The sequence below is a fragment of the Procambarus clarkii genome, chromosome 54, assembly GCF_040958095.1.
Source record: "Procambarus clarkii isolate CNS0578487 chromosome 54, FALCON_Pclarkii_2.0, whole genome shotgun sequence".
In the NCBI taxonomy this organism is placed as follows: Eukaryota; Metazoa; Arthropoda; class Malacostraca; order Decapoda; family Cambaridae; genus Procambarus; species Procambarus clarkii.
In genome coordinates, this window is record NC_091203.1 from 20,401,078 (window position 1) to 20,426,077 (window position 25,000).

Genomic DNA, 25,000 nt, shown 5'->3' on the forward strand with positions numbered 1-25,000 from the left:
ACTCGGATAGTAATCTTGGGCATAGCATTTTACCAAATCACCTCATTCTTTGGGGCACACGTGAGGAACACAAATGCGAACAAGCCTGAATGGTCCCCAGGACAATATGCAACTGAAAACTCACACCCCAGAAGTGACTCGAACCCATACTCCCAGGAGCAACGCAACTGGTATGTACACGACGCCTTAATCCACTTGACCATCACGACCGGACATAATGAGGTGATAGCCGAGGCTATTTGAACCACCCCACCGCCGGCACTCGGATAGTAATCTTGGGCATAGCATTTTACCAAATCACCTCATTCTTTGGGGCACACGTGAGGAACACAAATGCGAACAAGCCTGAATGGTCCCCAGGACAATATGCAACTGAAAACTCACACCCCAGAAGTGACTCGAACCCATACTCCCAGGAGCAACGCAACTGGTATGTACAAGACGCCTTAATCCACTTGACCATCACGACCAGACATAATGAGGTGATAGCCGAGGCTATTTGAACCACCCCACCGCCGGCACTCAGATAGTAATCTTGGGCATAGCATTTTACCAAATCACCTCATTCTTTGGGGCACACGTGAGGAACACAAATGCGAACAAGCCTGAATGGTCCTCAGGACAATATGCAACTGAAAACTTGCGTTGCTCCTGGGAGTATGGGTTCGAGTCACTTCTGGGGTGTGAGTTTTCAGTAGATGGTATTTGAAAAATCAGTTCTCCATAATTCATTTTTATTTCTAGTCTGACGCGACACTTGAACACGTTTCGTAATAACTTATTACATTTTCAAAGACTTTTAGTTTACACACACACACACAACTATAACCTGCAAACACTAAACAGAGTTCTTAATATGCTATGATTTAAACAGCTTTCATTTTATTTTATACCCGCATTTTGGGTGAGGTGATATGTTACAACAGTTTTGGATGAGGTGAACAAAACTTTCAACACAGGTCAGAACACGAAACAATGGGTATTAATTGGATAAATTGAAGATAAGAATGGAAGTAACTGGAGAGGTCCTATTTCTTGATGTTTCTATATTGGAGCGGAGTCTTGAAGCGGGTAGAATATAGTTGTGCATTAATTGGCTGTTGATTGCTGGTGTTGACTTCTTGATGTGTAGTGCCTCGCAGATGTCAAGCCGCCTGCTATCGTTGTATCTATCGATGATTTCGGTGTTGTTTGCTAAGATTTCTCTGGTGATGGTCTGGTTGTGGGAAGAGATTATATGTTCCTTAATGGAGCCCTGTTGCTTATGCATCGTTAATCGCCTGGAAAGAGATGTTCTTGTCTTGCCTATATACTGAGTTCTTTGAGGCTTACAGTCCCTAAGTGGGCATTTGAAGGCATAGACGACGTTGGTCTCTTTTAAAGCGTTCTGCTTTGTGTCTGGAGAGTTTCTCACGAGTAGGCTGGCCGTTTTTTTGGTTTTATAGTAAATCGTCAGTTGTATCTTCTGATTTTTGTCTGTACCCAGCAAACAATTTTAGGTTGCCACAACATATCTGGAAAGTATTTGAAAGGATTGGAAACGTTTGTTTTATCGTATCAGATACGATATTGTGTGTGGACTTAAATAGGTTTCCAAAACTTATAACCAAGACATATGTATCTAACACTAATTTGAGATGTTGTGGCAACTTTACACTCCTAACATGAGTCATTCATAATCCATTCATACACCAATATGAATCTCTTGTGAAAGGTTTGAGCCTTATCTGAACCCTTTTCACATCATTGTGTTTAAAGTTAAATTTCTTGAAATTAAATTATATTATTTTATATTATATTATATTATTTTTATTATATTTTATTTTATAATGTATTATTATTTTTCTTATATTTTTTATATTATATTATTGTTTTCAATTTAAATATTAAAACCAATTTAAGGGTAAAAAAATCAAATAATTTATATTTCTTTTATTATTTACTAACAAATCAGCAAAAATACAAAAACATATGACCTATATAATTATATATATAATATATATATAAATAATATATATATATAAATAATTTATATTATATATATATATATTAGTGTAATATATAAGGGTGTAGTGTAATAGTATATATATATATATATATATATATATATATATATATATATATATATATATATATATATATATATATATATATATATATATATATATATATATATATATTATAATATATATACATATATATATATAGGTTATATATACGAATTTGTATGTGTCTATATATAGACACATATAGATTCTTCTATATAGACATTAGAGAAGATTCAGCGGTATGCCATGCACCAGGCTCGCCACCATTTTCAGTATTCGTCATATCCAAGTCTGCTGTGTGATGCACATGTCTTCTTGCTTCACCACCCTGTAATGAAATATTGTTTGTTACTAATTGTTTTCAATAATACATTATTTTATTATATAATATTTAATTTATTAATTAAAAACCGTTTCCATATTATAGAAAAAATAACTAAAACAAGAATCTATATAAAACTATAGAATAGAATAGAATAATAGAATAGAATCTATATAGAATCTATATATCATATATATATTTATATAAATAAATATATATATATAAATATATATATATATAAATATATATATATATATATATATATATATATATATATATATATATATTATTATATCCTGCATTATTCCAGCCCATTATTAGAGATTGTAGCCACCTCTTATTTTGGTTTTCTTTCATTATTAGTGCTCAGAAAATTAAATATATCTACATATATAGTCAAAATCAGTTACATTATTTTATCTTATTCATAGCATAAATGTTCTCAAAGATTACTAAAAAGAAATTGAATTAGACTACAGCAAATTGGCAAACTTTACCTTGTATCTGTTTCCACCGAGTTTGTTTGGGGCGTTCTTCAACATATCAGCAATACTTGTCTCAACATCTCTTTCAGTTGCATTAGTGTGGGTGTTGATACAGGCCTCTGGAAATTTATAAGAATTAATTAATATATATAATTATAATTCACTTTGCCATTTCCCATTCCACAGTCCTCTCGTCCTTCCCACTTCCCCGTCCCCACATCCTCCCCACTATTCCCACTTCCCTGTCCCATCGTCCTCCTTACCATTTTCCCCTCCCCTGTCCCTTCTTCCTCCCCCACCATCTCCCATTCACCTGTCCCTTTGTCCTCCCAGCATTCCCCTGTCCCCACCATCCCCAACTCTCCAGTCCCCTCGTCCTCCCCACCATTACCCTCTCCTCTGTCCCCTCGTCTTCCCCACCATCCCCCCCTCTCGTCCTCCCCACCATTCCAAACTACCTCATCCGATGCATTCTATAATGGTCTGATGCTTCCATCAGAAAATTGGGAACATCAAATGATCTGATATTCCCATCACTGAAAAATAAGAACAGCTAAAAAAATGAAATGAAAAAATAAAAAAATAAACTATACTCATGAAATGAACAGTATGGTAAACAACACAGCTCAATTTCAATGCAATGTCACACAAAATTATTAAATCGAAATGAAAATAAATTGAAATCTATGAAAATTCAAATTATCAATGCAATCGGAAATATTGAAATATCGCAACATAATATAGTGTGGGTTGCTCTTACGTGCAACAGACGGTGCTGTTTTTCAAAAAACCAGCGTTGAATGTAATGAAACGCCATTTTCTGGGTGAGTCCCGGAGGCTCCCCGGAGCTATCCCAGGCTGATATGCTAATGTCAGACTTTTGCATCAGTCATGTGTATGGAGTTCTTAGGCCTACCGGGGACCACAGCCAGAACTGGGCCCCCTCAGAGAGGCAAGGGGAGCAATGGCCTATAGAAGCCCCCGTGTAGTTGGAAGCATTCTATGTCTGCCATCGACCGGAACAGGCACCCAGAAAGGTAAGCGCCCCAAAACAAACCCCTATTCTGGTTAAAATTGCTACCTAAAACCGAACTAGTGGATAGAACTCCCCAACCGAAAACAAGCAAACTAGTGTGACGTCACACACTGCCGCGCCGCTGTCTGCGCAGCTCCCCCCTCCCCGGGAGGGGGAAGGGGGAGCCCCAGACCCCCCGCGCCGGCTACCCACACCTCAGTTCTTGAGGCTGGATGTCAAAAACGCGAAAAAACGCCGACCGGAGGGAGGGAGGGATGCCGGGGAGCCTCCGGGACTCACCCAGAAAATGGCGTTTCATTACATTCAACGCTGGTTTTCTGGGGGGAGCCCCGTCGGCTCCCCGGAGCTAACTACCCACAGACAGAAAAAAGAGGGACTTACCCGGGAGGCGGTCGTCGCTCACCCCTCAACTCGAAGCCAAGACAACTGGCTGCAACCGCCGACCCAAAGCAACACAGGCCCGACGAGGCCCAGGGACATTCACAAGGTAACGAGCAGCCAGGACCCTGTCCGATCGCCAAAATCCCCGCGCCCGAATATCAGACCAAGACATATTCCCAAAGACGGCAGCAAGAGCCGCGAACTTACGAACGTCATGGGCACGGGGATAGACCGCAGGCTGGCTGGACCTAATAACCCTGCGGACGACCAGAGAGACCCGAACCCGCGAACAGGGAAGAAGGGAAACCGGATCAACCCACAGCGCGTCCCCGGACACAGAAGCTGTGGCGCGCAAATAACGGCGAAGCGCCGCAACCGGACACAAAACATGATGCACCCCCGGCCTGACCAACCAAGCATCAACCACCCATGGACCCCTCCGGAACGCAGCAGTCTCATTCTTCGCCAGAAAAGAAGGAGACGGCTGCAAACGAACAAAACTATCACCACGACCAAAAGAGCAGAAACCCCTGCGCCGGAGGAGAGCATGAAGCTCCCCTACCCGACCCCCAGAGGCCAAAGCCAACAAGAAAAGTGCCTTGGAAAAACAATCCTGGACCGAAGGGGCCACAATGAAACGAGGAGATGAAAGGAAAGCGAGCACTCTGTCCAAAGACCAGGACGGCTCAGGCGACGCATGAGCAGGCCGGAGGTGAAACAATGCACGAGACAGCTTGCGAAACGGCGCAGACGTAACATCGATACCGAAAGCAAGCTGAAGCGGCTCCGCCAGCGCCGCACGATACGAAGCGACAGTGTTAGGCATAAGATGACGGTCCTGAAAAACTTCATACTGCCGCCGAGAAGAAGCCCTCAGGTGGGACACCAACAAGGAGGCCACCTGATCACCATAGAGATGATGATAGACTCGAGTAAAAAAAACCATACGCGAAGACTCGAGGAGAAGATCGAACCAGCTACGTGACGTACCGGCCCGATCAGCTGAAAGAGGCGGAGCCGCGGGAAAACCCTCGGGTTCGGACACCGAGCAACCAGCGCCTGAAACCAAGGCTGCGCCGGCCACCAAGGGGCCAGAAGGACAACTCTCCCCCGGTAAGTCTCTAAGCGAGTCAGGACCTGGAGCAACAGCCGAACCGGGGGAAAGAGGTACAGGAACCCCCACCTCGACCAGTCTAGCCGAAAGGCATCGACCCCGACGGCCTCACAATTGGGGAAGGGCGCCGCATAAACGGAAAGACGCCGCGACCACGCCGACGCGAAGAGGTCCACCTCGGGGCGCCCGAACGTCTGGCAAAGCCAACAGAAGGACTCGTCGTCGACCGTCCACTCCGTGGAGAGGGGAACGAAGCGAGACAGGGCGTCGGCCAAGACGTTGGACACGCCCCGTACGTGAACCGCCAGGAGAGCCAAACCCCGAGAACTCAGCAGACGAGTCACCCGAAGCGACCAACCCCAAAGAGACAAGGACCGCATCGAACCCCCGCGGTTCAGGCAATGAACCACCGGAGAGCCGTCCGAATGGAGCCGAATCGTCGATCCGCGGGCCACCCGAATCCTCCCCAGAGCAAACCACACCGCCGCGAACTCCCGCACAGTACTGTGAGCTCGACGGAAGGACGGATCCCAACGCCCCTGGCCGGCCTGGTGAGCACTGGTCACAAAACCCCAGCCGAGAGACGACGCATCCGTGTACACATCGAGCGAGGGCTCGGGTAGGCGCCAAGGCACTGAACCCCGAAAAACCCGAAGAGGAAGCCGGTGACGCAGCAACCGACGCAAGTCCCCCGGGGGTCGAACTCTGCGATCGCGAGAGAGGCGGAAGGGGGAACCCCAAAGGAACCAGAACAGCCGTCGAAGCCAAACCCGACCCGGCGGGTAGACCACCATCGCGAAGTTCAGGCTCCCGCACAGCCCCTCGAGCAACCGCCGGGTGACCCGAGGGCCCTCCAGAAACAGACGAAGGCGGGACCGCAGCCGCAGGAGAGACTCCGGAGGGAGAGACAAAGAGGCGGTTCGAGAGTCCCACACGAGACCCAGCCAAGTCCGAACCTGAGAGGGAACCAGATGGGACTTCCTCCAGTTCACCAAGAACCCGAACCCGGCGAGCTGGGAAAGAACCAAATCCCTGGCTAGCAAGCAAGCTGACTGGCTGGGAGCCCAAACCAGCCAGTCGTCGAGGTAGGCCAACACCCGAACACCTAGGAGATGCAAACGAGCCACCACAACCCGTGTAAGGCGTGTGAACACGCGAGGTGCCAGGTTCAACCCGAACGGGAGACAACGAAAGCGGTAACTCAGACGCCCCACTACAAAACCGAGCCAGTCCCTGAACCGCGGATGAATCGGGACATGCCAATAAGCGTCCCGGAGGTCCAGGGACACCATCCAAGCTCCCGGCTCCAAGAGGAGCCGAACCTGAGACAGCGTAGTCATCCGAAAGGAGGGGCAATGAACCCAGGGGTTCAGACGGGACAAGTCCAGAATGAACCACAGGTCCGCGCAGTCCCGTTTCGGAACCGGAAACAGACGGGAAACCCATCTGAGGGACGACGTCGTTTCGACGACGCCCAAGCGTACCCACTCCAAGACGACTCGACAGAGCGCAGGGGAAGAAGCCTGCCCTGCCAGCCCCGACCCCCCAAAGGGGGGAGGGGCCACCCAACGCCACCGCAGGCCGCGAGACACGACCCGAAAGGCCCACGAATCGTGGGACCAGGCGCGGGCGAACAGCGCAAGCCGCCCCCCCATCGCCCCGTCAAGGGGGCAAACCGCGAAAGGGCCGGCGACCCTTACGAGACCCAGAACCCCGCACAGCGCGAACACCGCGCCGACCAGACGAGGGAGGGTCCGCAGGAGGAGCCCACCCCAAACCTGACACCAGAGGCCTACCACGACGAGAGGAACCCCGAGCCCTGGCACGACCTTTCCGGGAAGACCCACCCCGGGACCCCCGGAAAACCAACAAGTCCGACATCGGACGACAAGCCGCCGACGCAGCCTGAATAAACTGCGCCACGGCCGACTCACCAAACAGGAGAGGACAAAAAGGTGAAGAACGCCTAAGAGCCAGAGCCCAAGCAGATTCCACGGAGGAACCCAGCACCGCCTGCCGACACGCGAGACGGGAAGCATAGAACAGGGAAACCGCATCCCGCAAAATCGGCGTGAACAGCTTCAACAAGACAGCCGACGAACGCGCAGCCGAGGACAAGGTGCCGGACCCAGGGACGGACCCAAGCGTCCCCACATCCTCCACGAGCCAATCCGAAGACAGCTCCAGGAGGGAAAAGAACCCCAAGGCCGAACACAAAAGGCCCCGGGCGCGCAAGTCCTCCGCCACGAGCGCCGCCGAAAGGGAGGGAACCTGCACATGGAGCTGAATAACGCCCACATCGCGGGGAAGGGCAGGGGCAAACAAGCACTCATTCAGGTACTCAAGTTCACCCCCCAGGAAAACCTGAAGCACCGTGGAAGCTTCCCGCCACTCCAGCGTGCGGGAACGACAGAAGGAATGCCAGGAATCCAGACCAAACAAGGGGCAGTCTGCTAGCCAGGACGACTCCGGAACCTCGTAACGGAGCCAGAAAGTGAACGAAGTCCCAAACCTGAACGTGGACGGATCCATTTCCGAGGCATAATCCGGGTCACGCAGGAGGTAAGCTGCAAAGGCCGCTCGCACCACACCAGGTTGGATGCGATAAGCCGAAAACCTCCGGAAGGACGGAACCGACGTACCCGGGGGAACACGGAACCGAACCCGGGGAGGGGCCGACATCAAATCCAACTCGTACGCAGAGGGGGGAAAAGAAAACCCCACTCCTTGTAACAATAAGCCCCGCTCAGTGGGAAGAAAAACCCAGGCGGGGTCCAGCGGGGCCCAAGGCCCCCAAGTCAGCCCCTCCCCAGCCTCGAGGTCCGTCACCACTGGACCCGAGGCCGAGTCCTCTCCCCAAGCCCCGACCCCACAAGACAAGGACGGAGCAGCCGGAAAAGCTGGAGGAAGGGGGGCCCACTGGTCAGACCCTGAAGCTTCGGCCGGGAGACAAGACTCGAATGCCTCTGCCGCCCCCCCGGAAGGGGCAACCCCCGAAGCTGCCCGAGTCTCGAGATCAAGTAACCCCTGCTCCGACCCCGAAACCCTCAGACGCTTCGGGGCCGGAAGCAGGGGCGGGGGACCAGAACGAACAGAAGGGGAAGGACGAGGAGGTGCGGACTGAACCAGGATCGAAGCGACCCCCACCCCCAAGTCCGGGTCTCGAAAAGCAAAGCGGGGCAGCCCCGGGGCATCCGGGGAAGCAACCAACCGAGCGCGTTGCAACAGACGAAACCTAGACTGCAACGCACGTGCCGCCCGTACCCGAATAGAATCATCAGAGGATTGGGTAAATTGAGTCACAAGCAAGCAGCAACACTCACAGGACTCAGGGTCGAAAGTATCACCGACCCAACAGGCAGCGTGGCAGAGGCAAAAACAATGAGGGTCACCCTGAGACAAGGGGACCGAGCAACCCTCAAACTCGCACACAGCGAGTGGGGACTCCGGGGTCACATCCATCGGACCCACGCGCCCCCTAGGGGATTCCCAGGGTCCTGAGCGTTTACTTTAAGAGGACTCGCGCTCAGGTAGTCCCAGGCAGGGTGCTGCAAACCGGCGCCCAAAACTACCAAGCAAACTTCTAAAGCTGAACCCCAGGGACGTGTACACTCACGGGGACCTAGCAGGGGGCGCCACCGAGGAGAACAGTGGAAGGGCAAAAACAAACTGAATAAAAGGACAGAACCCCCCACCAGGCAAAAACAAAAAGAAAAACAAACCCCGCAAGAGGACAGCGAACCCCAAGGAACAGAGCCGGCCGCGATGTCGGGAAATACAAGCTGAGCAGCACCCTGCGCCCCATACCAGTGCAAACTGCCTCTTACCTGCCGGTAACAAGGGAGAACAGAACACCCAAGAGCCCAACAGGCGGCCGAAAAACCGAAAGGTAAAACGGACCAGCAGAGGCAGACCCCGAGGAGCCTGTGGAAGGTGGCCCCAAGCCCCAAGGGCAGTACTTGCAGGGCACCTAGGGAAGGCAGCCCTAGGCGCATGCAGCCCTAGTACTGAAGATAACTCCTGGCTCTCGCACCCACAAAACTAACACCACACGCAAAGCACAGTGCATTAGCGACACCGGAGCCAGAGCACACGACCATCGCCTATAGCATCAGCCTCAAGAACTGAGGTGTGGGTAGCCGGCGCGGGGGGTCTGGGGCTCCCCCTTCCCCCTCCCGGGGAGGGGGGAGCTGCGCAGACAGCGGCGCGGCAGTGTGTGACGTCACACTAGTTTGCTTGTTTTCGGTTGGGGAGTTCTATCCACTAGTTCGGTTTTAGGTAGCAATTTTAACCAGAATAGGGGTTTGTTTTGGGGCGCTTACCTTTCTGGGTGCCTGTTCCGGTCGATGGCAGACATAGAATGCTTCCAACTACACGGGGGCTTCTATAGGCCATTGCTCCCCTTGCCTCTCTGAGGGGGCCCGGTTCTGGCCGTGGTCCCCGGTAGGCCAAAGAACTCCATACACATGACTGATGCAAAAGTCTGACATTAGCATATCAGCCTGGGATAGCTCCGGGGAGCCGACGGGGCTCCCCCCAGAAAAGGCATGGTTTTACCTGTCACAAGTGTGGCATCTATACTTATACTCACGAAATGAACGGTATGGTAAACAACATAGCTCAATTGCAATGCAATGTCACAATAACATTTAATAACAATAATAACAATAACATTTAAATATACTTTAAGATATAATCTAGAAGAAAATAAGAACATTGAAACGGTTCATGAACTCGATTTCAATAAAGGGCACTATGGGGAACTTTGAAAAACAGTTAATGAGTATAATTAGACAGACTTGTTGCTAGGCAGAGGAGTAAATAATGAGATATATGGCAAATTTTGCAAAATATACGGCACACAAACATTCATACCCAAACAAAGCAAAATGCTAGGTAAGAACAAAGCAGTTGGCCCGTAGGGGAAAGGAGATACCCACAAGACTGGAATACAAGTCATTAACAAGCACACAAGTACTACACCACACAACAACCGCACTACTACCAGAACTGGACGAATCACTACCAAAACAACACATTGCACATCACTACCAAAACAACACAACACAACACAAGCATTGGCAAAGAATTATAGACCAGTTGCACTAACATCCCACATAATAAAATTATTTGAGAGTGATCAGGAGTCAGGTTACTAGTTTTATAGAGACCAATGACCTCCACAATCCAGGCCAACATGGATTTAGAGCAGGAAGATATTGAAATACCTCTTACAGCTATCTCTCATGTCCTCTACTTGTACAGTACAGCTACTTGACCATTACGACAAAATCACTGAGATATGAGATAATGATGACACTAACCTCATCTACTCAGACTCCAACCCACTCATATTAAATAATGATGTAAACAATAAATTAAAAAAAAATCCACTTATTAATGTCAACCAACAAACTCACACTAAACATAGAAAGGACCTACAACATCTTACTTGGGAGCAAATCAACAAATGCAATTCATCTACAGTTACACAATGTTAACATCAGAAATAAAAAAGATGGTAAGTTCCTTGGTCTATACTTAGATCTGCCCGAAACGCTATGAGTGCTAGTTGCTTTACAAGAATGTATAACTTCAAGTCACTGTACTCTCCCCCAATGTACCTTCTTGTATATAAAGAAAAAATAAATAAATAAACAAACACATAATAAATCAATACTTACTAAATTTTGTCTTATGTAGCGAAGCAGGTCTACGGAAGGCTTTTCTGTTGAGTTCGAAGCCCAGATTACTCGTGGTCTCTGAAATAAGTTAAGATTATAAGTATAAAATTTATAAAACCAAATAATAAATCCGGTATTGCTCAATTTCAGATGCAGACGTACTGAATGATATATCAGACTGTCAGCATGGTATTCGATCTGGAAGGTCCAGTGTAACGAATTTACTCAGTTTCTATGATCGAGCCACAGAGATCTATAAAGAATTCTGATCAAGAAAGAGATCTAGGGGTGGTTTTAGATAGAAAACTATAACCTGAGGATCATATTAAGAACATTCTGCGAGGGGCCTATGCTACACTTTTTAACTTTAGAATTGCTTTTAAATACATAGGTCAAAAAGTTTTAAAAGTTTTAAAAGTTTTTTAAACCTCCCGTGTATCATGAGTGTGGAAAAGCTTCAGATGGTGCATTCAGATGATGAATATTACCTAGTTCCTTCATCTGGGAAGAATGAACACATATTGGTGCATTCGGATGATAAAAACTAACTACTGTAGTTCAATTGATCAACAGACTGTATATCATATGCAGACTGTATGTGGATCTGCGGGCCACTCCAAACAACAGCCTGGTGGACCAAGCTCCACCAGGCCTAAAGCACAAAGTGGTCCACTGGCACCGGCAACTTCAACCATAAATGTTCTCAAAGCTTACTAAAAATGATTGAATTAGACTAGACTACAGCAATCTTAACCTTGTATCTGTTTCCACCAATCTTGTTCAGTACATGCTTCAACATGCTTCAACATCATTAATCTTACACTTTCGGTCATATTCAACAACACAAATACACACACACACATTCCTGTTGCTGTAGCAGGTGAAGAATTACACACACAGATCACAATAACGTGATGCATCAAATGAACAAATCCACAAGGGCCGTGACGAGGATTCGAACCTGCGTCCAGGAGCATCCCAGACACTGCCTTAATCGACCGAGCTACAACAGGGTAAAAGGGTTGAAACCGAAGTTCTACTGAACTTACTGGATCCCATAGCCTCTCCGAGGCACAAACCAGGCTTTTACACAACCCCCCCCCCTGCACCCGAGCTATGTCAACAGGCCGTTCTCCCTCTTCGCCCTTACATCATCACACACAGATCACAATAACGTGATGCATCAAATGAACAAATCCACAAGGGCCGTGACGAGGATTTGAACCTGTGTCCGGGAGCATCCCAGACACTGCCTTAATCGACTGAGCTACGACAGGGTAAAAGGGTTGAAACCAAACTTCTACTGAACTTCCTGGATCCTTTTACCCTGTTGTAGCTCAGTCGATTTAGGCAGTGTCTGGGATGCTCCCGGACGCAGGTTCAAATCCTCATCACGGCCCTTGTGGATTTGTTCATTTGATGCATCACGTTATTGTGATCTGTGTGTGTGATGATGTAAGGGCGAAGAGGGAGAACGGCCTGTTGACATAGCTCGGGTGCAGGGGGAGGGTTGTGTACAAGCCTGGTTTGTGCCTCGGAGAGGCTATGGGATCCAGTAAGATCGTCCTTCCTTTCCTCCCTAGAATCTGGATGTAGCAGGTGCTCAATTGTCAAAAGTGAAAAAATTTGGTTTGTCTTCCGAATGCACCATATCGGTAAATTTTTTAATAATCTTTTAAAAATAGTAAATGCCACTATTTTTGCAAAATTATTACAAGATCTATTATTCTAATAAGGGTTTGATAAAATACAGTAGACTGCCTACTGGTTTTTGGTTGCCAGTTTCCTCAAGTTAATTTCCGTGATTTACACACAAATTTATATACATACAAATACATATACACAAATATATATAATATATATATATATATATGCATATAAATAAAAAAAACAAGTAAATGTAAATAATTTTACCTTGCACCTAGATCCACCAAGCCTGTATGGCGCGCGTTTCAGTACTTCGGAAATCTAGAACTATCTAGAATCTCTAATCTGCAATGAAACAATACATATTATTGCACTTACCAAAACATGGATGAATGTAGAAAATACAGAACTATTAGCTGAATATCAAATAAATGGATTTAATCTATTTCACACAGATAGATATATTAGACCCTGTATGTTAGGTAATACCTAACATACACGCCTCCACACACACTACATTTGAAATGTAGTCTCAAAAAGACTACATTTCAACAGCAAAGATTACTCCATAAAAAAATTAAATTATTGACCAACATGAGAGAGGGTTAGCCAACATGAGAGGGTTGTGTTGATTGCCTGAAAATATTTAAATTGTTTAATGTATTGAATGGCATTTTTCAAGTTACAACATTTTTTAAATTACTGAACTAGGTTCTAGGCTTTGCTAGGCTTAATTCAATTATTACAGATAAGCCTAACCTAGCCTAGAACCCAGTGGGTTTTCTTCCTATTGGGGAGTGTTGTACATGCCTCGCCTCCACATACACACTAGCACAGCCAGGCCTCGCCTCCACATACACACTAGCACAGCCAGGCCTCGCCTCCACATACACACTAGCACAGCCAGGCCTCGCCTCCACATACACACTAGCACAGCCAGGCCTCGCCTCCATATACACATTAGCACAGCCAGGCCTTGCCTCCACATACACACTAGCACAGCCAGGCCTCGCCTCCACATACACCAGCACAGCCAGGCCTCGCCTCCACATACACACTAGCACAGCCAGGCCTCGCCTCCACATACACACTAGCACAGCCAGGCCTCGCCTCCACATACACACTAGCACAGCCAGGCCTCGCCTCCACATACACACTAGCACAGCCAGGCCTCGCCTCCACATACACCAGCACAGCCAGGCCTCGCCTCCACATACACCAGCACAGCCAGGCCTCGCTTCCACATACACACTAGCACAGCCAGGCCTCGCTTCCACATACACACTAGCACAGCCAGGCCTCGCCTCCACATACACCAGCACAGCCAGGCCTCGCCTCCACATACACACTAGCACAGCCAGGCCTGGCCTCCACATACACCAGCACAGCCAGGCCTCGCCTCCACATACACACTTGCACAGCCAGGCCTCGCCTCCACATACACCAGCACAGCCAGGCCTCGCTTCCACATACACACTAGCACAGCCAGGCCTCGCCTCCACATACACACTAGCACAGCCAGGCCTCGCCTCCACATACACCAGCACTGCCACGCCTCGCCTCCACATACACCAGCACTGCCAGGCCTCGCCTCCACATACACCAGCACTGCCAGGCCTCGCCTCCACATACACACTAGCACAGCCAGGCCTCGCCTCCACATACACCAGCACTGCCAGGCCTCGCCTCCACATACACCAGCACTGCCAGGCCTCGCCTCCACATACACACTAGCACAGCCAGGCCTCGCCTCCACATACACCAGCACTGCCAGGCCTCACCTCCACATACACCAGCACTGCCAGGCCTCGCCTCCACATACACCAGCACTGCCAGGCCATATCTTTAACATCGTGTGTTTGTAAAGTGCTTGAACGTATTGTTCTTAACCGACTCATGTATCGTATACAGGGGCACCTGTCACCCCAACTGTTTGGATTTATGCCTGGGCTCAGTACACAACACTGTTTTGCTGAGTACTTCGCACATATTGAAGCTTCCCCCCCAAACAGTCTTCATCGACCTAGCAGCAGCTTTTGATACAGCAAACAGAGGAATCATACTGGAACAGCTTGCCGAGCTGGGAATACAAGGAAAATTACTGAAATGGATAAAGGGCTATTTGTCTAATCGAACAGCATATGTTTTGTTTAATGGTGTTAAAAGCACAGAGAGCAAACACTTTGAACTGGGAACTCCACAAGGAGGTGTCCTCAGTCCCTTATTGTTCAACGTTCTGATGCATAAACTTATTAAAGATCTTCCAACTAATAATGAAGACACTGTCATTTGTTATGCTGATGATATATGTTTACAGGCTGCCACCGAGCCTAGAATGCAAGTTCTGCTCGACGCTTTTGCTACTAGAGCTGAGGAATGTGGCCTCCTTATCTCTGTACAGAAAACTCGTGCCCTCATTCCATGTGGTATTCCACCACCCAATTATCATATAGATGGGCGAGCACTTGAGAACTGCGAGTCTTACAGATACCTTGGTGTCCCCATTAACGACCCTGGGTACCTTTCTTCTCTCAAGAGGAGACTTTGGGAGAGATTAAAGCCCTTGCGGGTCCTTGTTGGTGTCAATCATGGGCTTAACGTGAGACTTGCTAGAATGTTTTATGTATCATTTATACGCTCTGTGATTGACTACAATGCTCTACATCTCACACTGTATACTGACAAAGAGCTGAAATCTCTTGAAACCTTGCAAAATGAAGCTATGCGTCTCATCCTTGGGGCTCCAAAGTCCACGAGAATAGTTAACATGAGAGCAGAGTTAAAATTACCTACCATAAGTGAGAGAATCTTGTCTATTAGCACAGTTTTCGGCGTGAAGGCATTGAGTAGATCTAGACAACACATGAAGTTTCAAGCTAAACTTTCTAATATGCTACACTCACCTGAGGTCTATAGAAGAAGAACGAAATCTGATTATGTATATTGGTTCTACAAGGTAGCCAACTCCATCAAAATATTAAATATGTACCCAACTCGACTAATGATTAATCAGCCAATTACTCCATGGGATAACTGGGATCTATCAGTTGATTTTGTAAATGCGCCCAAGAAAGATAGTGTGCACACTACATTGTTAAAACAGTTAACACTGAAAAGCATCACTGAAAGTACTCAGAGTATGGGTAACGATGTTTATCAGTGCTATACCGACGGCTCTGTAGAAGAAGGTGGACGATGTACCGGATGTGCATGTAACATATTTGAACAATCTTCTCTCGTACATACAGCAATGAAGCGCGTCAATGACTGGGCAAGTACAACTCAAACCGAACTTGCAGGCATATACCTTGCCACTGAATTTTTAAAAGACAAAGGCAGTGGACTTATATACTGTGACTCGCAGAGTGCACTCCTGGCATTGAACGCACATAGTAGTGACACCCAGAAAATAGTAAGTGATATTCGAATGAATGTTTTAGCTGCCAAAGAAAACAGATTTGAGATTAAATTCCTATGGATACCATCACATGTTGGCATCTCAAGGCATGACACTGTTGATATGCTTGCTAAGTCAGCTTGCAGAAAACCAGTGGTAGAAATTGATATGGGTGTTTCATTAGCAGTGACAAAGAGAATACTTAAACAAATATCTAATGAAAATCTCACCGACCTAACAAATTCTCAAAGACCTGAAAGTTGTAGCATTAAATATTATGATAGATATCGTGAGGAGACATTCACATATGGGACTAATAGAACAAGAACCCGGCAATGTGATGTTATAGTGGCCAGAATACGCCTGGGATATAGACGTATCTGGCAGCTGTCTCAAAACCCAAATGTCGAGTACACAATGTGTCAACTTTGTGAAAGAGAAAACATGCACTCTCTTGAACATTATATTGTAGAATGTCCCATACTGACTGACTTTCGCCCCCCTGGGCTAAGGTATGCTGAACTCTGTAGTTACTATATGAGTACTGGAACACTTGATGATATATTGGACTTGTATCCAAAATTGACCATGTAATGTATCAATCATACAATGTATGTATGTGATATAACTATATAACCTGAGCTTGTAAAAGCACCTTCATCACCTTCAGTGATTAAGTGCTTAATTGCACACTAGTTTCTTTATCAGCTACCTCACCCTGTCAGGGTAAATGAGACAAATGTATGTGAATGCATGTATGTGTGTATATATGTATGTGTATGTGTGTGTGTGTATGTATATGTATGGGTATAAAGCAAATATGGAAGCTGATCAGAATTACATTTCACCTTTGTGAATGTACATTAATGACACTATGTAAAAGACACATCTAATACTTTATGTAGGGCGTACGTAAATCTGTGTATCTTTGTATTTACGTATGTAGGTTAGCTTAGCATTTTAAAAGCACCGAATCACCTTCTGTGGTTGAGTGTTCAATAAACCCTTGAACAGTATGTTTAACACTTCTCTAACCCTGTCCATGGAGGACAGAAGAAAATGTATATATGCTGGTTAGCATTGTAAATGTGTGGCCACGTCTGTGGTAGAAAAAAAAAAAAAAAAAAAAAAAAAAAAAAACTGCCAGGCCTCGCCTCCACATTTAAACCAACCAAGCCCACAAATACGTCAACATGGACCTCCTCAACATGCACTCCTCTTGTACCTGTCTGAGCAGTCACTGTTGGCATTGAGGCACATTACAATGTTTCCTTAGTGTGGACTACAGTGTGGAAACCACCGCTTCTTTCCATGACTGTTACATCTAGAAGGGGCAGCTTCCCATCCTTCTCCATCTCGTAAGTGAAACGCAACACAGAATTCCGCTCAAATGCCTCCTTCAGCTCCTGCAGATGTCTGACATCAGGTACCTGTGTAAAAATGTTGTCAACATACCTGCATTATATGGCCGGTTTCAAGTTCATGTCGACTAAGACCTTTTGTTCGATGGTTCCCATGTAGAAGTTCGCAAACAGGACACCTAGGGGAGAACCCATGGCGACCCCATCTACTTGCCATGGGTTCTTGGGTACATGTGCCCATCTGGGCTCAAGAAGGGTGCCTCTTTAGTACAAGCTTGGAGTAGTTTCCTTAGAATGTTTTCTGGTATGTCAAGAGGAGCACAGGCCGGATCACGATACACTCTGTCCGCTATCGTCCCGATTGTTTCATCTACAGGTACGTTGGTAAACAGTGATTCTACGTCCAAAGAGGCTCTTATCCCTGTGGCCCGTGTTCCCTGCAGTAAGTCAACAAATTCCTTTGGAGACTTCAGGCTGAAGGCGCAAGGGACATAAGAAGTCATCAAGCCGTTGAGTCGCTTCGCCAGTCTGTACGTAGGTCTGGGTATCTGGCTGATGAATGGCTGAAGTAAGTTTCCAGGCTTGTGTGTCTTGACATTTCCTTACATGTATCCAGGTTTGTATTCTCCAATAATCTTTGTAATCTCCAATAATCTCCAATAATCTAACATCAGCACGAATCAAGAGAGCAGAAGAATTAGAAGCCCCAGCAACGGCTGGGGGGAGGGGGAGAGAGAGGAATAGCCACGAAAACGACCAGGACGAGCACCAAGCATCGGCTCCTGGAGACAGACACAAAGGGGCGAAAACCGCGAAATCAGAAGTTGGAGTTCGAGGAAATTGGCGTAATAACCTCGAACGTTCCATTGAAGAATGGACAACGACGAGAAGAGAAAGGACAGAGAACAAGGAAGAAAAAGGCGAAAGAGCAACAGAGCACGTTAAAGAATATCAGGGCCGGGATCAGGGTCAGCAAAGTCAGGGTTAGGGGGCATGGGTAAACTGAGCAAAGACGGAGGGAAGGAAACGGGAGAACCGGGTCCGGAGGAGGAGGAGGAGACAACGGAGAGCAGTAGTCAAGGACAGCAGCAGGAGGAGGGGGAGTAGAAAGAGGGGAGCGCACCCCAGCAAGAGCAGCAACCGAAAGGGAAGCAGGGGCCAAAGAAACCTCCATAGCAGGAACAGGGGGCGCAACCACTGAAACGGGAGGGGAAGGAGCAACAGAGCCAGAAGTAGGAGCTAAGGAAGAAAGCGAAGCCTTCTTACCCGCAGAGGAAGAGGAAGGAGAGGAGCCAGGCTTACGCTTCTGACTTAAAGAGACAGGTGTCCCAGCAACTACGTACCGGGCAACGGATTCCAGTGTCTCAACAGGAGAAGCCGAACGAGAGCACACACGACGGCCGTTAGGAGAGCGATGGACATCCGCCTGCACCGACAGGCGGCGGGGAGAGCCGATAGATGGAGGAAGAGGATGGGAAGGAGGATCGGAGGGGGACGAGGAAGAAGACACAGGAGACATGACAGACCGGGTTGAAAGAAGGGGAACCCCAGACAGAGGACCAGGAGGGGGACCCCTCGGGAAAGAACTCAAAGGAACAGAGGAGGGGGCAGTGGGCGTATCAGGGTCCAAGGCCCGGAAACGGTTGAGAGCCTGAGGAAGGGGGGAAGGACGAGGAGAGGAAGAGCGCAACACGCGAGCATAAGAGATGTTAGTATAAGGCGGGAGCCGGCGAACCTGGCGCCTCGCCTCAGGAAAAGACAAACGCTCCCGGTGCTTCAGGTTAAGGACGGCCGCCTCAAGCTTGTAATGGACACAGGCACGGGAGAACGTAGGATGGGCCTCACCGCAGTTGAGGCAGCGAGCTTGGGGAGAAGTGCACTCCGACTTAGAGTGACCTTCACTCCCACACAAAGGACAGACAGACAGTCCCAGAGCAGCGGAGGGCACCATGCCCAAACCTCCAGCACTTATTACAAAGTCGAGGAGAAGGAATATACTCCTGGACAGAGCACCTAGCACCAGCAAGAATGACAGAGGATGGAAGGGTCCTACCATCAAAGGTGATCTTCACAACGCGAAGGGGTTGACGGCGACGACCACGAGGGGGACGAGTAAACGAGTCAACCTGGAGGACAGAATGGCCTTGGGCATCAAGGATATGCCGAATATCATCGTGGCAATCCTGCAGATTCCGAACACCGGTTGGAACATGGGGTGGGAGGAGAATAGTGCCAACACTGGAATTCATCTGAACGTTCTTGGAGACCCGAACAGGGATCTCGCCAAGGCAAGATAAGGCAGCCAAGCGGGAAGCCGCATCCTGAGAAGGAGCAGCAACGACACATGTACCGAGACGAGTGGGGTTGAAAGTAACACACGCATCCACGGAATCTACAAGATGCCGATGGAGGGAGAAATCGTCAGGAGGCGCAGAATCAAGAGGGAGGAGATCAAAGTATTTGGCCCATGAAGCAGGACCAAACAAGGCCTGATACGCATCAGCACGGGAAGGAATCGAGCGAGTGCGGTTGGGGCGCGAACGGCGTTGAGAACCCCTAGAGAGGGGTCAAAAGGCGCAGTAGTCACAACGAAAGACTTAGCCACACCAGGGGACGAAGTGGTCACCACCGGGGGCTGGAGGCTCGACCCAACCTCAGAGGAGGGAGGGGAGCTGGGGGAAGAAGTCAGGACGGTCAAAGGAGGAGCAAGGTCGGGGCCCAACGCAGCGGGAGCTACAGAGCCTGGTCTTCCAATACAGGCCGACTCGGGGGCTTGGTCGCCCACCCCACGAGCCTGAGAGGGTACAACGGAAACATTCAACGACATAGAGACGAAAAGTGACAAATTCATCCACGAATGTGCCCCCATACCCACCATGGAGCCACAATTAGAGGCAGGACACCCAACAGGAAGCTATCGCTGATCACGCCGGGGCCCCCTAGGGGTGCGTCGTGAGTATACGCCCCACAAACGCCACCTTAAGAACCGTCAGTCCGTCGAGATCGGGTTCAGCGACGAAAGGGGGATTGACAATAAAAGGTTCCCCTCGCTCGAGACGTCGGGTACTACAGTTCTACGGGTGCAAGAGTATGCCTCCTCAAGCACCCGGGCGTCAAAATAGAAGAAGTCCAAAGAAAGAATCCAAAACAAGCAAAAGGTCGGCAGGAAACAAGCAGATAGGAGAAGAGGGGGAGAAAAACGAAACAAAAGGAAAAGGAAAAGCGATCCGGCACAATTGGAGAAGACAGCAGCAGGAGAGCAAGGCCAGAAAAGGACAGAGGACTGCCCAACGGAGCATCACACTCCGGCAGCCGTCCACCAAGCCCCCTCACGACGCCAACGGGCCGGATGGGGAGGGGGGTCACATAAGGAGAGTGGGGGGTCACCAGCTCGAGTGGGTGTGCGCACGTGACAATGAGGTTAATTATTGGAGCCGCATACCCTAAACCTGTGACTGAGCCCCTCTCCAAGTGCCAGAACCGCCCAGGGTGATCTTGTAAAGTATAAGTACTATCGAGTGTTTGGGTTGGATTGTCTAGAAAGAAATACCAACGACACCAACCACAATAATAATGTACAAGGGAAACATTATCTGCCATGAAAACGAGGAAAAGCCTTAATTCACGAATGTGCCCCCACACCCACCATGGAGCCACAATTAGAAGCAGGACACCCAACAAGAAGCTATAGCTTATGCTGGGGGCCCCCTTAGGGGTACGTCGCAAGTACAAGCCCCACAAACGCCACCTTAAGAACCGTCAGTCCGTAGAGATCGGGTTCAGTGATGAAAGGAGGATTGACAAAATGTTCCCCTCTCTATCTACGTTGGGTACTACATCTCCACGGGTGCAAGAGTATGCCTCCAAGCACCCAGGCGTCAAAATTAAAGTTGGCTTTACTAAATTAAGCTCTAAAATTGACTCAAACTTGCTCAATACCTCAAATCTAACTTTGAAAAGTTCTCGTGTATGGATAATAGTAATACTCATTTACCACAACATTAACCCACTCTACACTCTTCCACTGTCGGGTGGAAGAGATGAACTCTTTACCCTCCAAACTATTTTTCTCCTGTGCCTTACTCCTCTCGGTCTTATGGAATGAGTCTCCGTTCTGCCTTCAGATGTCCAAGTGCTCCTCTGAGCAAGCCAGGTATACGAGGGTACTTCATGCAACCGATTCACGATTCTCTTTCAAGGGAAGAAAATAATTATCCATCAATGACAACGGTGGACAAGTCTGACCCCTCCTTCCCTCTAGGGGGTCATTATTCACTATGAATCAACACTTCGTTACAGGCAACCTTGCCTCTGAATATCGCTGGTTACACTCCAGTTTGCAATTCTTTCACACTTTGTTAACCTACCACCATATAGGATCACACTGCACTGCGTTTTGCATCCAATAATGTCCCGTCGGCGAGAAGACACGTACCGACTCTTGCTTTGAGAGCAGCAAGGGTTTCAGACTCCCCACCCACAACATTCAGTTATGGAACCAAGAATTAATTAAAGTGCTTATTAAGCAATTTGAGAGTTGTGCTGACCAGGACAACATTTCTCGGTTAATACATTTGGTTAGGAGGTTGCAAGATAATCAACCCAATCCCTCAGTTCATTCAACTTGAACCTGTCATTCAGGTTGACAATGCCTGGTTCCGGACAACCAGCTGTTGCTGAATTCCACCTTTTATTTGTCAATAAGGCTTGCAAATCTATCTACTAATCTAGCTATTTAAGGCAAAAGAATTATGATAAGCTTCTCCTAGAAACCATGTTATTGAATATACTTAATATTTCGTTCTTTAAAATCTTAGCAAGGATAGACGTGCTAAAGCTGTCTATAACCGTAGCGGGCTCCGGGGACGAGGACCGTGTCGGTGACTGTGCGGTAGTCTGTGAACACTGTGCTCTTAGTATTAATGTTTGTTCTCACCAGCGTGGTCGTGTACGACAGCCTGTGGGGAGTAAAGTGGGCAATTAGGCAATACCTTTTGAAGTAAGCCAAGGAATTTGAAGTTTCAGTACAATACTGTAGACATATCAAACTTACACTTGGGTAGCAGTAGTAGTATAGGTCGTCTGCATGATGACGTAAGAGGTGTGGGCAATAGTCACGTAGTCTAAAGATCTTTCAGTCACAATCCTGAAGTCTGACTGCACGTACGTGACCGTTAGTGTTGAAGGTCTGACAACTACCGTTGTCTGGAGGGCGACGCGATCATCCACTGGCGTCTGGACCACCTGTAAGACATCACTTTGTTAGTCTAAGCTCAGCCTCCAGACCATCGTTTGTCACAATATATACCAAGTACTCACCGCGCGTGTTCCAGTGGTGACAGTCTGAACTGTGAGGGAAGTGAGGGTGACAGCCACACTCTGGAAAGCCTGATCAGTGAGGGTGACGAAGCGGTCGATGGTGAAGAGCTGGGTGACAGTGGGGTTAAATACTGTGTCAACTCTGCTCACTTGAGGACTGCCATACCTTGCACCAGCGGAAAAAGCCGGACCGCTAGTGCCAGAGGAAGCGAGAGGTCCATTGCTAACCTGTCCAGTCCTGTCACCACTCCCGCCAACTCTTTGACCAGAACTGCCAGCTGGACCACCGCTGATGCTTTGGCCGAGGTTAATACCTACGCCTTGACCGCTGCCAAGTCCTAATCCAGCACCCAGAACTGGACCGCTGCCGACGCCAGGGCCGCCACCTAATACTGAACCGCTGCCATGTTGACCCGATGACCCCTGAGAGCTGGCACTACCCGCACCTCCCGGTCCTCGGGCTAGACTACCATAAGAGCCAGGCTGATGGGTTGGATGATGTAAACAGTTTGAAGTCCATGTTTAAGAGCCATTAGAAAATTTTGATTTGTAAAAATACTCATAAAATTCACGTCTTTGAGGCCCTTGCACTAAATACATTAAACATTTTAAAAATTAGTGCCCCTTAGTAGTTAAGTTTTATAGTATGGCAATATACAAGAAAACTGCACTAACTTATACATTAGTATGTGAAGATTAGTTGGTTTAAGATGTTGTGCAAGACATGATGCAATATTGTCGACTAAATGTTAGTGGTACCAAACGTTAGAGTTAACCAGGTAATTTTTCAACTTTAATCGAGTTAAAGAAACTTTAGGGGAAACAGAACCCCACATTTCCGATGTGTTCTTTATGAGAAGTGGTGACATCCAAGTATCCAAGCTACAGCCATCAAGATCAATTAAAGTTAATTTAGATAAAAGTATGTGTTAAGAATCGGCAGTATACAAAATTATTCTATAAAGAAAAGATTTATTGGTCCTTTAACCCACTATGTAGAGCCCCAATACAGTAACGAAGATTAACTTCATATCCAATCAAATCTGTGGTAGAATCGGGTCAACCTTACCGCAAACAAGAAACTTTAGGGGAAAAAATAAATTGATGAATAGTCTAAAATGCTATACAAACTTGGACCCTTTAAATTTAAAAGCTAAAAAGGAACTTTAACAATGGAACAATTTTAAATTAAGGTCTAAAGCCCCAAGCTTTAGGACAGCCTCAAAATAACCCCATTTTACTAAATTCCAATATTTGATTTATCTTTTGTCATCCTACAATTAAAAGGCAAGTCCGTACCCATAAAATGGAGGCTGGTATCGATCACAAGAAAATTATTAAATAATTAGACAATTAAGGGTTACGACAGACTGAAGACTAAGACAGACTGCTTTATTGTAATATTTACAGAAGTTCTACTTTCACTTAAATATTTAAATCAGATATTCGACCTCATGAATTTAAGATAAGGTCACCAAGGAAGTTTGCCCCCCCCTTTTTTTTTTTGTAAAAATTTAGAAAAAACTAGCATCCACACAACTACACACTTAGAGACTCGCCAAGGTCGTCTCACTACGCCTGCGTGACAATCTATAAAGATTTTATAGTATAAATGCAAGTTATGTTCAGATTTCCTGATTCTCAACGTTCTTCACCGATTGCTTGGAAATTTTGACTGTGCCATTGGAATGTACACGTCTTTATATACCTGCCCCATTTGTGACAAAAAAACCTTTTCTTAAAAAAAAATGGTGCTAGCTGTTGTACGAAATTGCAACACTATACTAAGTATATTACGATTTGATTTCAATGTTACCGATTGCATTTATGAAATTAATTTTCATGAACGTAGACTTTGATTTAATTATTGTGTGGCATTGCATTTTGAAGCGAGCTGTGATATTTAACAAGCCACATATTTCACGAGTACTTCATTTCTTCAGTATTAACCATTTCGTTTACTTTTTCTTTACTGTTCAAATTTTTCTGATGGGAACAAATCATTTGGGAACGCATCGGACGAGGGAAATGGTTGGAAGAACGGGAATGGGAAGGGGGGGGAGGGAGAAGTTATGGGACGAGTTTAGAATGATGGGGAAAACGAGGCTGCTGTGGCCCTGCAACACGTAACGTACAGCTAGTGTTTAATAAAAAATACTTAAACAAAATAAAGTATACCAAAAAGTTTCAGAAAAAATATGTTTAC

At 47.1% G+C, this 25,000-nt stretch overlaps 2 protein-coding genes and 1 long non-coding RNA gene across 3 annotated transcripts in view; 1 reads left to right on the top strand and 2 right to left on the bottom strand.

The window, feature by feature from the left end:
- LOC123750011 (uncharacterized) overlaps positions 1-25,000 on the top strand; it is a 101,703-nt gene that overhangs the window by 46,934 nt on the left and 29,769 nt on the right. The gene's annotated exons all lie outside the window — the stretch shown is intronic.
- LOC123771273 (chondroitin proteoglycan 1-like) overlaps positions 1-25,000 on the bottom strand; it is a 38,279-nt gene that overhangs the window by 12,247 nt on the left and 1,032 nt on the right. The gene's annotated exons all lie outside the window — the stretch shown is intronic.
- On the bottom strand, positions 2,232-13,811 carry LOC138352556 (uncharacterized). The gene is made up of 4 exons (XR_011222828.1): positions 12,985-13,811; positions 11,071-11,148; positions 2,868-2,974; positions 2,232-2,376 (listed from the first exon to the last, which is right to left on the bottom strand). It is a non-coding gene; the product is annotated as an uncharacterized lncRNA (long non-coding RNA).